Source organism: Cupressus sempervirens, chromosome 7 (genome assembly GCF_028749045.1).
Source record: "Cupressus sempervirens isolate cs-2001-9-10 chromosome 7, ASM2874904v1, whole genome shotgun sequence".
NCBI classification, from domain to species: domain Eukaryota; kingdom Viridiplantae; phylum Streptophyta; class Pinopsida; order Cupressales; family Cupressaceae; genus Cupressus; species Cupressus sempervirens.
The window spans coordinates 251,764,466-251,778,636 of NC_143124.1; positions in this window are offsets into that span (position 1 = coordinate 251,764,466).

Below are 14,171 nucleotides of genomic sequence, written 5' to 3' on the forward strand. Positions count from 1 at the left end.
TCTTGATTCCAATTCTACATGTAAAGCCCATAGTTTTCCTTTTTCTTCTTCAGAGTCCTCAGCAGTGTAGTATTGTGGCCTTTGGGGTGTATCTAGTATTTCTATGAGAGGGGTAAATTTAAAAGGTTCAATTGGGGGGTGAGGGTATGTTATTTTTGGCTTAGTTATTTTTTCCAATAGCTTGTTCTCAAGCTCAATTCTCTTTTTTACTTCTTTATTGTAGGCATCCACTACTATTTCATACTTGCTCTGCAGATCAGTAATTTCCTTTTCTTCTTTTTCTACAGTGGCCAAAGCAAATTTAGAATAGTCCATATTCATGTGGGCTACTTGTACATATGAAGTATCAGCAACCCTCCTCACAACGATACTCCTTGTTAGTCCTGAATCATCAGGTTGTGATGGAGCAGTCCTGGATCCTCTTCTTAATGACCACATAACAAGAGCAGCTTGGTCATTACTGAATGTTGTTCCCAAAAATTCTTCTTTATCTAGATCCTATAATCCTAAATTATTTGACACAGAATTAAAAATTAAGGCATCAACAATATCGCAATTGGGAAGAAATAAAATATTTGCATCTTTCACCATCTGTCTACCCTCTTCAGGGGTTATATTTTGGAACTCTTGTATCATTTGTTCCTTTATTTGATTCTAAATAGAGGCTTCATCCATTTCTGGATGCTCTGTTTTCATATTCCTACATCTTTTCTCAAAAATGTGCATGTTTTCCCTCCATGCGAATTGATGGAAAGCCCTAGATTTTACAAAACTATTATCAAACAAAAATTGCTGACTGGCTTGTTCTAAAATAGGGTCTAATTCCCTTCCCCTGAAATCTGCTATAGTTAATTCAAAACTCAGCACAGGAGGCTCCTGGGGGTTCCCTTCATCAATTTTTGCCTGAGTAACAAAAACTCCTCCTTGTGATCCCATTTCTTCAATTTTCTCATTGGTGAGCTGCTCCTCCTCAATTCTCATTGGAGTTTGGAAAGGTGAGTAGCCTTCATCATGTGATTTATCTTCCCTAATTATTTTTCTTCTTTTGGGAGAGGGTTCAGGGGGTCTTTCTTCAAAAATAGTACTAGTAGATTCAATTATCTACTTTCCTTTGTTTATAGTGGGCATCTGATCCCGAATGATAGTATATCCTATCCTCTTTTGCACAACCAATGGACCTGCCCCTATGTTAGGGGTGAAACCCAATTTCCTCATTACTTCCCTAGCTTTACCTGGAAAAGAATCAATCAAATTTTGTTTCTTCTCATTCATTACCTCCATCATTTTAGGGAATGTACTCATGAGCTTATTTATTCTATCTGTATTAGTTGCAGCATTACTAAGAGGACTGTAATCTTTGTCAAAACAATTAATAAAATCCAAAACTTTTGAATAGACTCTCCATTTTTCTTTCTTTGTTTCTTGCTCCTGGAGAGAATATTCATTCCTTATTACATCTTTAGGGAGATATAATTCATGCTAAATTGGATGAAGCTTGATCCTATGTCTAAGAGAAGAATTAAAGAAATCTTCTGCATCACAAAAATTAGAGTGAGATACTGCCATCTTATACTGATCCAAAAATTTGTAGAGGAAGATCCACCCCTCTTTAGTTATTACAAACCGGTGAGCTATAGTGCAAGTAGGAAAAATTGATCCTCTTCCCCTTTTGTACAAAAAGGTCTCCTCCACTCCTCCCAACTACCATAAAAATTCGGCTACTCCTTCCTTTAAAGGCACCTGATAGGGTAGTACATGAGGTGTCCTTTTGAATCCATAAACTCTAATGATAGTTGAGACTGGATATGGATGATATCCCCCCAATTATGTGAAAATTTTAGACTATGGGGTCTGTCCATAGGCCTAACAAGGTGCATTAGTGCCTTAGGAATTTTGGGATTGTCACTCAATATGAGGCACCTTAGTTTAGAAGCAAAGTGCCTATCAAATCTAACAAAACTAGCATTTTCTACTTCCTCAGTCATGTTTGCACTCCATAATTGAACTGGTAGTGCTTCCCCCTCCTGTTCCCTATTTAAAACCATTTCTTTACTGAAATATGTAACCCCTTTAAATAGAAACATATGCATCAATAGGGAGTACTGACCCCAAACCTTCTCCACCTTGCCCTTTGCAATACCCACCAATCCACTGTGAATCTCATTAGCCAGGTAAGATGCAAAATCAAAAATTATTTCTACACCAAAAGAGGAGATTTGGGTGATCATATACATGAAGCTCACAGGAATAAAATCTTCTTCACCCTCTCCAAAGACTCTGCACAAGGTCCTATATATCTCTACTACCCTGGCATTACGGCATATTTTCTTGAAAGGTTCTTTAGAAGATGATGTTATTGCTGGTAGGTTTCCAATTCTACCTATGTGGGCCTTTAGTGCACCTTTTCTAACTACATCCCTTTTTGATATATATTCTTTTTCTAATTGTATCAAATCAATGGGCACATGATACCCAGTGAGAGATCCCAAACTGAAAACTTCCCTAATCTCTTCTGGACTGATGGTAATTAAAACTTTACCATCCATTCTTCTCACTACCCTAGTGGCTTGATCATAACTCCTCGCCACGGCCTGAAGAAGGTCATAATCCATAAACACACTGGGAACCACTAGCTTTCCCAGATCAAAATTCTATATTTTGGCATGTGGGGCATATAATTTCCTTTCTGCAAACCATTTTTTGAACAAACTCAAACCAGTTTGAGAAATTTGAGCATCCTAGACCCAATTACCCTTATCATACAATCCATCAACCATTCTTAGCCTAGGGTTCAATGAGGTTAACCTTTTAACTTGCATTGTCTCTACAGTAGACTCAGGAAGCAACTCAAACAAGTCATCATGCACATTTATATCCAAATCGTTTATTTGACCTGAAAATTCCTTCTTCAAAAGGCATCTTGGACTTTTTTTTACAGAACTAAAAATCTTGCAAAGATTATGGTAGTACTACTTACTTGAATTATGTCTTTGTTTTCCTTTGTATTTTTGCAAACTTTCTGCGAATAGACAATTTCATAAATTCTGCTAGACTTCAGCACAGTTTCCTTCAGTAATTGCTTTTGCCCAAGAATGGCTTAGAATCTTTGCTCACATAAGATGAAACTGATGAAATCTTCTTTTTTATACTCTATTTTTGTAATGCGCGATGCTTTCATGTCTAATTAATATAGAGAGTGGCACCACATTCTGTGTTTAAAGCTGCGTCGTCGATCTTCAAAAATCCTACAATCATGTGATATGAAGAAAACAACTAGGTGTTGCACTTGACATGTTGGTGAATTTATCCAATGAAAATTTACCACGTACATAACTCTTTCCTTGATTGTGCTTATGTCTAGACCCACTAGCAACTGAGGACACATCTCAGTAGGTCGCTACTTCGTTATGCATAAAGAACGAGCACCTTGCCATAGCGAAGCAGTGACAACCATTAATTTGATCTAAATCTAGCAACTCTTCATAGCAAGAAGATGACAGCCATTGATCAGAGACCTAATCAAAGGTGGGGAAACTACATGCAATTTTTTGACTTATACTCACTACGTCACATAGCTTAAATAACATGCAACTTTTCAACACGAGATAGCGAGGACTTTTGATTCTGTTCTAATCTAACATTCATGATCTCTTGCACATTTGATTAGAAGGGCATTGATGAAGTATGGAATTTTGCACAGTTGGCACCCTTTAAGATCTTACTTTAGTGCTAGTCATCATTCCACATTACTAAAGGTCCCACCAGCTCTTGATTTCATGGGGCCTCACTACTTTGCTAACGGTGAGATGTAAAATTTTTTGGATAGTGAGGTAGTGAGCTCTGGTAACTTTAATAAATTTTGGCACCGTGAAATGCAAGGGTCCATCAGATTACTATTGCTGCTATTAACTACTTCTGACATCGGCAGTTATTACTTATCATGCCACCTGGATTAGTCATGGTACTAATGGATTTCAATGTTACCAACTCTTCAATTTCACGGGCCCTCGCTACTTTGCTAATGGCAAGATGTCAATTTTTTTCGATAGTGAGGTAGCAAAACATTGGAAAAATCATCATTCTGGCACTGACTTCAGACTACTTCTACTGGGTCCCCTTTCCCGTTTTGATGGTGATTGCAATGTGTACTTGACTAATAAATTAAGCAAAAAATAAAGCTCTGAACACCGTATCTTTATTTTGCGGTCCCATTTTATAAACTTTTCAGCACTCGCTACCTCGCCATACATAAAAAGTGCTCATGTTTGCATAGCGAGGTAACGACAATGGTGGATCTACATAGATCAGACGGTTGGGTAATATGAGAGGAAAGGTATCTTGGGGGAACAGAAGATAAAAAGACAACAGAATATTTGCCTTATTTGAAAATTCAAATATTTTGCACCTAACAACTTATATATAGAAAGAAACGTAGTGTTTTCACAAAAAAATTTCAAAGGCTAGCAAATGGATGTATTATCTAGAAACCCTATTTTCTACAATTGGACAAAAGACTTCTATCGAAAAAAAATTCAAACCAACAGTGGCTCTATTTGGGGATGATAGACTACTTGAGTCTATGCAAGATTTTAGAATCTATGGGAGAGTAGACCACATACTTTGTAAGAAAAAGACAACTTCTTCAGAGAGCACTGAGCAACACATAGGAACAAGGATCAAGACTACACAGGGATATTTACAAGGACTTACAGAATATACAAAATATACAAAACAATAGGAAACCCTAAAACTATCGTTCATTAAAGAAAATAAGTATTTTTCAAGAAAAATACCTCTTCAAGAACTGTCCATGAACTGGAAATTCAAGAATATTGTCAAATACATCGTTGAGTATATAAGAATCTTCACCCCAAGTATTTTCAATTAGATATGGGTCTAACCAAATTGGATCAAATTTGCCATGTTTTCCTTTATCCTCAATTTTGGCATTCCACATTAAGACAAAATCTCCATCTTCAAACTTTCTGCTTATAGTTCTTTTATCATAGAGTGTTTTGACTTGCAATTGTAACTTTTGGTTCTTTAGAGATGATTCTCTTTTGGTTTCTATCAGTCCTACCAATTCATCCATTCTTTCTTGCATTTCATCTGTAGTATCTTCATCATACACCTGGATGTAATTGTAGAGTCCCATCAAGTTGTTCTGAGGCATTCTGGCTTGAATTCCATACACTAAATCAAATGGAGCTACACCAATTGCTTTCTTTATAGTTACTCTGTCAGCCCATATTACCAACAGTAACTTGGAATCCCATGCCTTTTTATTATCATCCAAGGTTCTCTTAATGACCTTCAACAGGCTCTTATTTGTGGACTCAGCTTGTCCATTCCCTTGTGGATGATATGGAGTAGATGATGACCTTGTTATTCCATATTTATCACAAAATTTAATGAATTCCTCTTACCTAAAGCACATAGCATTATTTGTTACAATTTTCTATGGACAGCCAAATCTAGAAATAATATTATTTAGTAGGAAATCATTGACAACTTTTCTTTTTGCATTTCTTGTGGAGATAGCCTCTACCCATTTTGTAAAGTAGTCAGTAGCAACTAGAATCCAAGAATAACCAGTGCTAGACTTGGGGAAAATCTCTCCTATGAAATCCAGACCCCATTGTTGAAAAGGTGCTTGAATCTCCACTGGCTTCAATGGGGTATTTCTTGAGAACTTTAGCTTTCTAGCAAACCTCTGACAAGGATCACATTTTTTAGCCATAACTTGGGCATCCTTGAAAAGGAAAGGCCACCAAAATCCAGCCCTCATTATCTTATGTGCAATAGTTTTGGCCATATAGTGTCCTCCACACACTCCAACATGCATTTCTTTTAAAACCTCTTTTGCCTTTTCCTTATCAACACATTTCAATAATACTCCCACAAAATTTCTCCACCATAGGTTACTTGGACAATTACATACCTAATGGCTTGCAATTTAGTATTTGTCTTTTCATTTTTAGGCAAATGGGGAGGAGCTTCCATGTGTTGTAAGTAACATATGACATTGGTATACCAATCACACTGGTCCATGTCACATAAGTCAACTCTGAGATCATCATTTACCAAATTTATCTGATTAGCCTCTAGATTAGCTTCAGCCATGAGTTTGGCCAAACCTGGACCCCTTACTAACTTTGTTATCTGTATCTCAATGCTGAATTCTTGGATTCTATTTATCCATCTACATCTCCTGCTTGATACTTCCTGTTGAGAAAATATATCATTGATTGCAGCACTATGTACAAAAATGATAACAGTAGCACCTACCAGGTAATATCTGAAAGCTTTTACAACCTTTACTAAAGCATATGCTTTCTTTTCATTTATTTCATACTTAAGTTTAGCAGGCTGTAGTGACTTACTGAAAAAGGCAATAGGCTGTTCATATCCTTCTTGATTTTTCTACAATAAGATTGTAGCCATGGTGTGGAAGGATGCAAAAGAAAAAATATGCATGGGTTTTAAATAATCTGGGGTTCTCAATACTGGAGCATTTTTTATCACAATTTTAATATCTTGGAATTCTTGTGAAGGCTCACCATTCCAATCTATAGTGGCTCCCTTTTTAAGCATCTTTGAGATAGGTCTACTGATCTTAGCAAAATTTGTAACAAATCTGCTAAGGAAATTAACTTGGCCAAAGAAAGATTGAATTCCTTTTACATTTTTTGGCTTGGGGACTTTTTCAATAGCCGCTACTCTCTTAGGGTCTATTTTCACCCCATCCTTAGACATTATATGTCCTAGTAGTTTTCCTTCTATGACCCCAAATGTGCATTTTTTTAGGGTTTAAAGAAACTCCATATTCTAGAGCTTTGATAAATATTTTTTCCAAATGTTTGCAGTGATCCTCAGCCTTATTAGAATATGTTATAAGATCATCCTAGTACACAACCATACATTTATCAATATAGTCATGAAATGCTACATCCATGGCTCTTTGGAGGGTAGCTCCTGCATTAATCAGGCCAAAAGGCATCCTCACATACACATATGTTCCCCATGGGGTTGTGAAGGCTTTCTTGAACTATTCACTTTCCTTTACTAGAACTTGATTATATCTAGAAAAACCATCCATCATTGATATTAGTTCAGAGCCAGTCACTTGCTGCAACATGGCTTCCATATTTGGTAGCCCATAATTGTCTTTCAAAGATGCAATGTTTAAGTTTCTAAAATCCACACATAGCCTAATATCTCCATTCTTCTTCCTGATAGGAACCAAGTTTCAAACCCAGGTGGAATGCCTGATTGGTTTGATTATCCCGCCATCTCTTAGTTTTGTTAGTTCTTCTTGCATTTTTGGGGCAAGGGTAGGATTGATTGGTCTCTATTTTTTCTTGAAAGTTTTTACATTTACCTTCAATGGTATGACATGCTGGAACAGATCCTCCATATAAGCCTTAAGGTCATCATATGACCAAGAAAAAATATGTCTGTATTTTCTAAGTAGGTCAATCAATATTTTCTTAATTTTAATAGGCAGATTTTGGCCAATATAAACCCTTTTAGGAACTTCATCAGTACCCAAGTTTATTTCTTCTAACTCCTAAGGTTTGGGGTCGTTAACTCCTGATTTTACTCTCTCTTGGTTATCAAAAATATTTTCTAAGACCACTAACCCCTTGTACATCTTATTTGTTTTCAATTGCATAATCTCTTGACCAAAAATGGTTTCCTTCCCATTTATGGTTTCAATAAGTCCACTACAATCTATTTCATAACTGTGGTACTTGTCTTCATTGAGAAAAAAATTTGTAGTATCTTTGTCATCTTCAAAGACCTACCAATTTTCAATGTTATCAAGTATGGAAGGTCTATTTTGCACCTCAATCTGAGAGATTCTTGCAAATGATATCTCTTTTGGCTTGATTTCTACATTTTCTAACAGATCAGCCATCTTATTTTGAGTCCTATCTCTCCATGAGATCCCAAATGCATCAAAGCATTCTATCTGATCCCAAATTGCATTTCTATATTGCTTCAATCTCTTATTCTTAGATGAGTATGTTCTTTTGCTCTGAAAGATAATTAGTTCAAAATCTCCTATAACACATAATTTCTTAATTCTATGATGTATGGCAACTTTGAGTCCTAGCAGCAATGCTTCATATTCTGCAATATTATTAGTGCAGGAAAAATTCAAAGTGAATGAATACCTAAAAGTGTTATTTTTAGGAGATACAAAAACTACACCTGCCCTTGCACCCTCTTTAGAACTAGCCCCATCAAAGAACATTGTCCATAATTTTGGTGAGTTCATGCAACATTAAACTTCATGTTCAATGATAGCAGGTAAATTTTCAACTTCCTGAATAATTAATTCAGCCCTAAAAGAATTAATCCCAGTATCTAGGAAATAAGTGGTATCTTTGTCAATTTCTTCTCCTAAAATGTGGTTAACCCTTAGCTCCCTATTTACCCTGATAGCTTTGTCCCCTATATGAAAAGTGGCATAAGTGAGATCACATTTTAGGCTTCCCCCCATGGTAGCACTCCATTTTTTTGAGAGCAACATTCCATAGTGTGGAGCTATATCTACGACAAGGACAGACATGGTTAATTCTACTTCAGGATATGCAGCCAGTTTGAATGATAAGGCATTTATGGTACCTATGACTGGGACTTCCCTAGCATCAATCCCTCTGCATATGCCTTGCTTGGTATCCACCTTCAAATCTAAGGCTTCCATTACTTTGAAAGGCATTATAGTGTTGGAAGCTCCTGAATCTATCATGCAACCTTTTAAGGTCTTCCCTTTTATGATTAGACTAAGGAAAAAGGATCAATATCTTCTATAAATGCCACTTAGGAATCATCTAAAAACATTTGAGGAATCTGGGATATGATACCACTATCCTTGATTACTAATGGGGTTTTTTGGGACACAGTTTGGTCTACAACAATATTATTGTTTCCTATTCCACCCAACCATGACAAAGCCTTATTCTTATGTTCTTCAATTCTAAAAAGTTTACACAAGGGAACTTTTACAGTAATTTGAGATAACATAGATATCACATCAACAGGATCAACAACAGTGGGTCTTACAAGAATACCTAGAGTTGGAATCTTTTGAGCAGTAGGCACCACTATTTTCTTGATAGAATCAAGTTCTAATTTCTTTGGTTGCACAATTGGTTTTGTTGCTTCACTTATGTAAAATTGAACTTTCTTCTTTGGTTCCCATTTCTTACCCTTATTTTCCTTGATCTTAGGCACATCTACATTGACTTTCTTGTTTTGATCATTCATCTTATGAGTGATATCTTTGATGAATACACTGGATGGTTTTCCTGCATCATTATTTACTGTTCTATTTCTCAAATTGTAATTACTATGGACTTGTGATATCATTTCTGCTGCAATTATGTCAATCTCCTCTTTGGAGGGCATTCTTAAGCTTGTGAGACCTACATCAAAAAATGTACTGCATAACTTATATGTATCATACCCTTCATCATCTGAAAGAACTTGCTGATGTTGTAAATGATAAGCAATTCTCTGGCTAGTAATGTCATTTTTGGGCTGTTCTAAATCAGAATCTATCAAATCATCACACATGCTTACCATATTGCAACATATATCATCATGGCTTTTCTCTTCAGTTTCTACCTCAGGTTGTACTCCTTGACCTTGGGAAAAGGACTGAGCAATAGCACAATAGTCAACAGAATGAGGTGATTGACATATAATGCACCATGGTACATCATTATTCATATTTATAGTGTTCCTTTGCAGGGGATCTGGAGTACCCTTATCCTTCACATTGTGGGTCTGGTTGGGAGCTAGCTTACCATCTTTCCACTGAGTGGTGTAAGGGTAATTTTGCATTCTAGGCTGCCTATTGAAATTGTTGTTATTCACAGGGGGTCTTTCAGCAACATTTGGCTTATTTAAATTAGTGGGATTCAGCTTCTTGAGAAATTCCAAAACTTTGGCTATAGTAGGTTCTTCGAGCTTCTTTCCTATAGGAGTTTTATCACCCTCTCTTTTGTTATTGTTCTTTGGATTGAAAAGCTTCGGATCGTCCCTCCTACCCAGTTTACTAGATGCCTTTCTATTATTCTCTATATTTACTGCAATTTTATAGGCATCCCTTAAAGTCTTAGGATCCTTATCCCTCAATTGATAAGCCATTTTTCTATCAAAAGCATTGAAATATGTTGTGAGACAAACATCTTCATTTAACCTCATAACTTGAAATATTCTGTACATACCTATTTGGAATCTTACATTGAAATCAAATGTGGGCTCATTTAGATTCTTCTTGATGTTGTTGAACTCATTCAGCATGAATTCTGCATTAGTGTTGTCTCCATATTACTCCTTGAACAATTTCTCCAAATCACTCCATGAGGTAATACTGTCATCAGGAAACCTCCTAAGCCAATCCCTTGCATCTTCAGTTAGTGAATGCACAAACAATTTCATTACCATATCTTCATGTTCAACTTCATAATCATTCAACATATCAATAAAAATTCTCAAATGTTCTTCACCAGTAATAGCATTATTCCTAGAGAACTTAATCACTTTATCTCTTAAATCAAACGATATGGGATGTGTAGCACCAGGAATACCAGCAAATGATATTTGTCTATACTTTTCCAAGTATACATGTTTCTTTTGGAAACCAGGAACATTTGAAGTACTAGCTATATTAGCTTGACTCAGGGGAGCAGCTTGGGATTGTTGAGGTGGGATAAATGGGACTTGGGTGCCAATAGTGGAAGATGAGGTAGGAGTAGATTGGGGTACACCCTGAGTTGAGATTATTGGACCACTAACTAGTGTAGGAATTGTAGGTGGGATAGAAAAATTGGGCCATGAAGCCAATGCAGAATTAGATTTTATGAATTGTTTTTTTCTCCTAGTTTCTACAGCTTGAGCTTCATTCTGAACCTTCTCAAGTTCTTTTCCAGGATCTTCCCTCTCTTTTCAAGCCTTCTCAAGATCTAGATCTAATTTTGATATGGAGGGTTGTATAGGTTTTCTTGGTATAGCTTGAGGCTCATTTATTTGGATTCCTATAGCCTTGCCTTTCCCTTTATCTGGAGCTTTTGTAGTGGGCTCTACAAGATCCACTTGAATAGGTTTATAGACTTGGATTTGAGCAACAACTGGTTCTTGCCTTTGACTTAGGTATTTCTCTTTTTCTTGAACTTTAGGTCTCAAATTATCAATATCTCCTAAAACATCCTTATGGAGAGTTGTGGTATTTTCTTCTAACATTTTATTTTGCTCCTTCAAAGCAGCCATCCTTCTTAGCAAAGCATCCCTTTCTATTATGGAATCCAAGGTGGCTTGCTCCTTTTCTTTTTCAAGATGAATGCGTTTAGCTTCTTCCTTAGCAATCCATTTCTTTGAAAATCCTATTTCAGAGTGCACTTCTTTAGGATATGCAGAAGTTGCCTCTAAATCAGCAGGGTCATCCAAATCTATAAGATTTGGCTCTACATAAGGGGTTGCTCTGGGATTAAAAGAATTATCAAATGAATTCTTAAATCCTAGCCTATAGTTCATATCTACTACAGGATCTATCCTTGATGAAGCAATTCCCATAGTAGACATGTCTTTGTCTTGAAAGACTCTCTCATCTAGTAATGGGGTACTAAAAATGCCTCCTAAGAGTCTTGTAGTTTCGGATTTAGAACTAAGTGAAGAAGACTCTCTTCTTACTACTATTTGATAATGGGAATTGACGGATGCATTACCTCTGGGTTTCCAAGTGGGATTTGGATCTGTCTTCTTCTTATTTTGATTCTTTCTACCACCTTGGGGTAGATTAGTATACATTGATACATCAAGATTGGCTCTCATGTAAGCTCTTGTGTTTTTTCTTTTCTCAAGCATATTCACCTTCTATTACAACAAACACTAGCTTCAAAACCTTGACTGAGTTGCCACCCTATTTTGAGAAAATATGTAATGACACTTTTGCTGACTGAAGGAAAACAATACAAAAGTAGAAAGAAAAATATCTGGCACAGACAGACCAATCACTGATGTCATAAGACTACAACTCTTGCTTGTTAGATAAGACACTTGGATAGGCTATACACATCAGTGTGTAGCAATGGTACTTGGACTTTATCTTCTTTAAATTCTCAAGGTTTTTCACTAAAATATTCCCTTATAACCACGAGAAAAATTTAGATAACATGATACACACGTACACATCAGGACCAAAAAAATTGCAGTACTTTCTCACAAATGTGTTGGACAACTCCCCATCAGAGTCGCAATTTTTTTGGAGTTTTAAAATGTAATAAAACTACTAAGCAACAAAATGCTTAATACCAGAATGATAGTACATACACAATCTAAAGACTAGCCAATTCTTATTAACAATTGTATATGCAAAGTATTTGGACCCAACTTCAACAAAACATAAGGTGGTTTTCTACTCTTTTGGCTCTGCAAAACTAGGGTGGGTATACCCAGGGATGATTCAAAACTGGAACAACTGTATGAGGATTATTCTTAGTTTGATTCTAATTCTCATTTCAAGATCCTCAAACATATACATAATTCTTACTAACTTGATAAACACATCCCATAAAACAGATATGGCCAAGAATTCTTCTATAGATCTGCAAATGTTCTTAACAATAGTGGCTAACTGAAGCTAAAACATTCCATGCAAACAAGTGATGGCCAACTTTGAAGATCTACAGGAAATAAAAGTAAATTTTGATTTAATACTGTATTTGGATAACCATTTATGATATATCTTTCCTTCAGCTGAATCAAATTGATCAGTGCCTAATCCATTAGGGTTCATAGTCTATAGCAGGTTCTCAGATCTAGTTTGTTGCCTTACAACAAATTTTATCAGTAATTCTTATTAGAATCCATCATTCAAAATCCTTTCCACTACTAAAGAAACCTTATCACATTCATCAAAGCTTTTATTTAATCCATTGAATTAACAATAGTGATAAATAGATATACAACCTAACTAGATTGCATTCAATTCCACAAGCCTTTACTTATACAATATCAAGACAACTAGGTAATTGAAAGGAGACAAGATTTAGAAAGAACTGATATGGGGATAGTTAACAATTTGTATTTATTTTCTTTGAAAATGGTATATCCTTTACAATAGACTCAGAATGACCTTTAGAAAGAAACACAACGCATTCTATATTCATGTATTCTTAGAGAATTAATAGAAAAAATACATTATAAACTTGCTTTCAAAATTTGGACCAAAAATGGAATAAGCATAGTACTTAGAAAAATAGAATTTGGACCATTCTTTAGCCTTGGGATCTCACTTAAATAGTGTGAGATGCAACAAGCTTCAGGCTAAAGACAAATGACAGGTGTGCTTTAAAAGACACTTACATATACTTGTAACAAGATGACAAAAATGTGAGTAACAACAAAAGTTTTACATTAGACATTCCTTTTGTGGGCCCTTTTGTTACATGCTCCTGTATTGCTAAGTTGGTTGCTATTATGATCCTTCCTTGTATGAAGCAGCCAAATTAACCAACGTTGAAGTTTGTTCTAATGATGGCACATCAACCTCCACCTATAGGCTTTCACCATCTTTATCCTGTATGGGGAAAATAACTTCTACCTTTTCCCTTTCTTTAGTTGTATCGGCATCCTGTGGTCCCAAGTCTGTAATCGAAGGTAATAGATTATCCTTGTCTTCTTCTTCTGGTTGGGTTTGAGTGGTGATAGGGTCAGTGATTTGGATCTCCTCACCTAACATTTCATCACTATCATCTTCATCTTCATCAAATTGCTCAACAGGAGCCATATTTGCCATCCATTTGTCAAATAACGTATCATCTGGCCAATTGAATTGTAAAATATCCCTCTGTCTCCTTAGCACATATTTAGCATCCTTGTTAATGGTAACAAATTCTTGCTTTAAAGAATCAAAGAATATTTGGGCATTCACCATTTCTTCTATTGTGGCAGCCCACCATGCATGCCCTGATTCATTAATGACTCGATTCATTCTTAAATAGAATAAATCATCAAGTTCCTTTGCCCATTCATCTTTGCTTTTCAAATTATTCTCTTTATCTAAGGCATGAGGAAACAAATTGAATTTTTGGCTTTTGTACTTTTCAAAGTAGCCTACTACTACTTTTTGTAAATTGACCCTTTTATTATTAAAATTA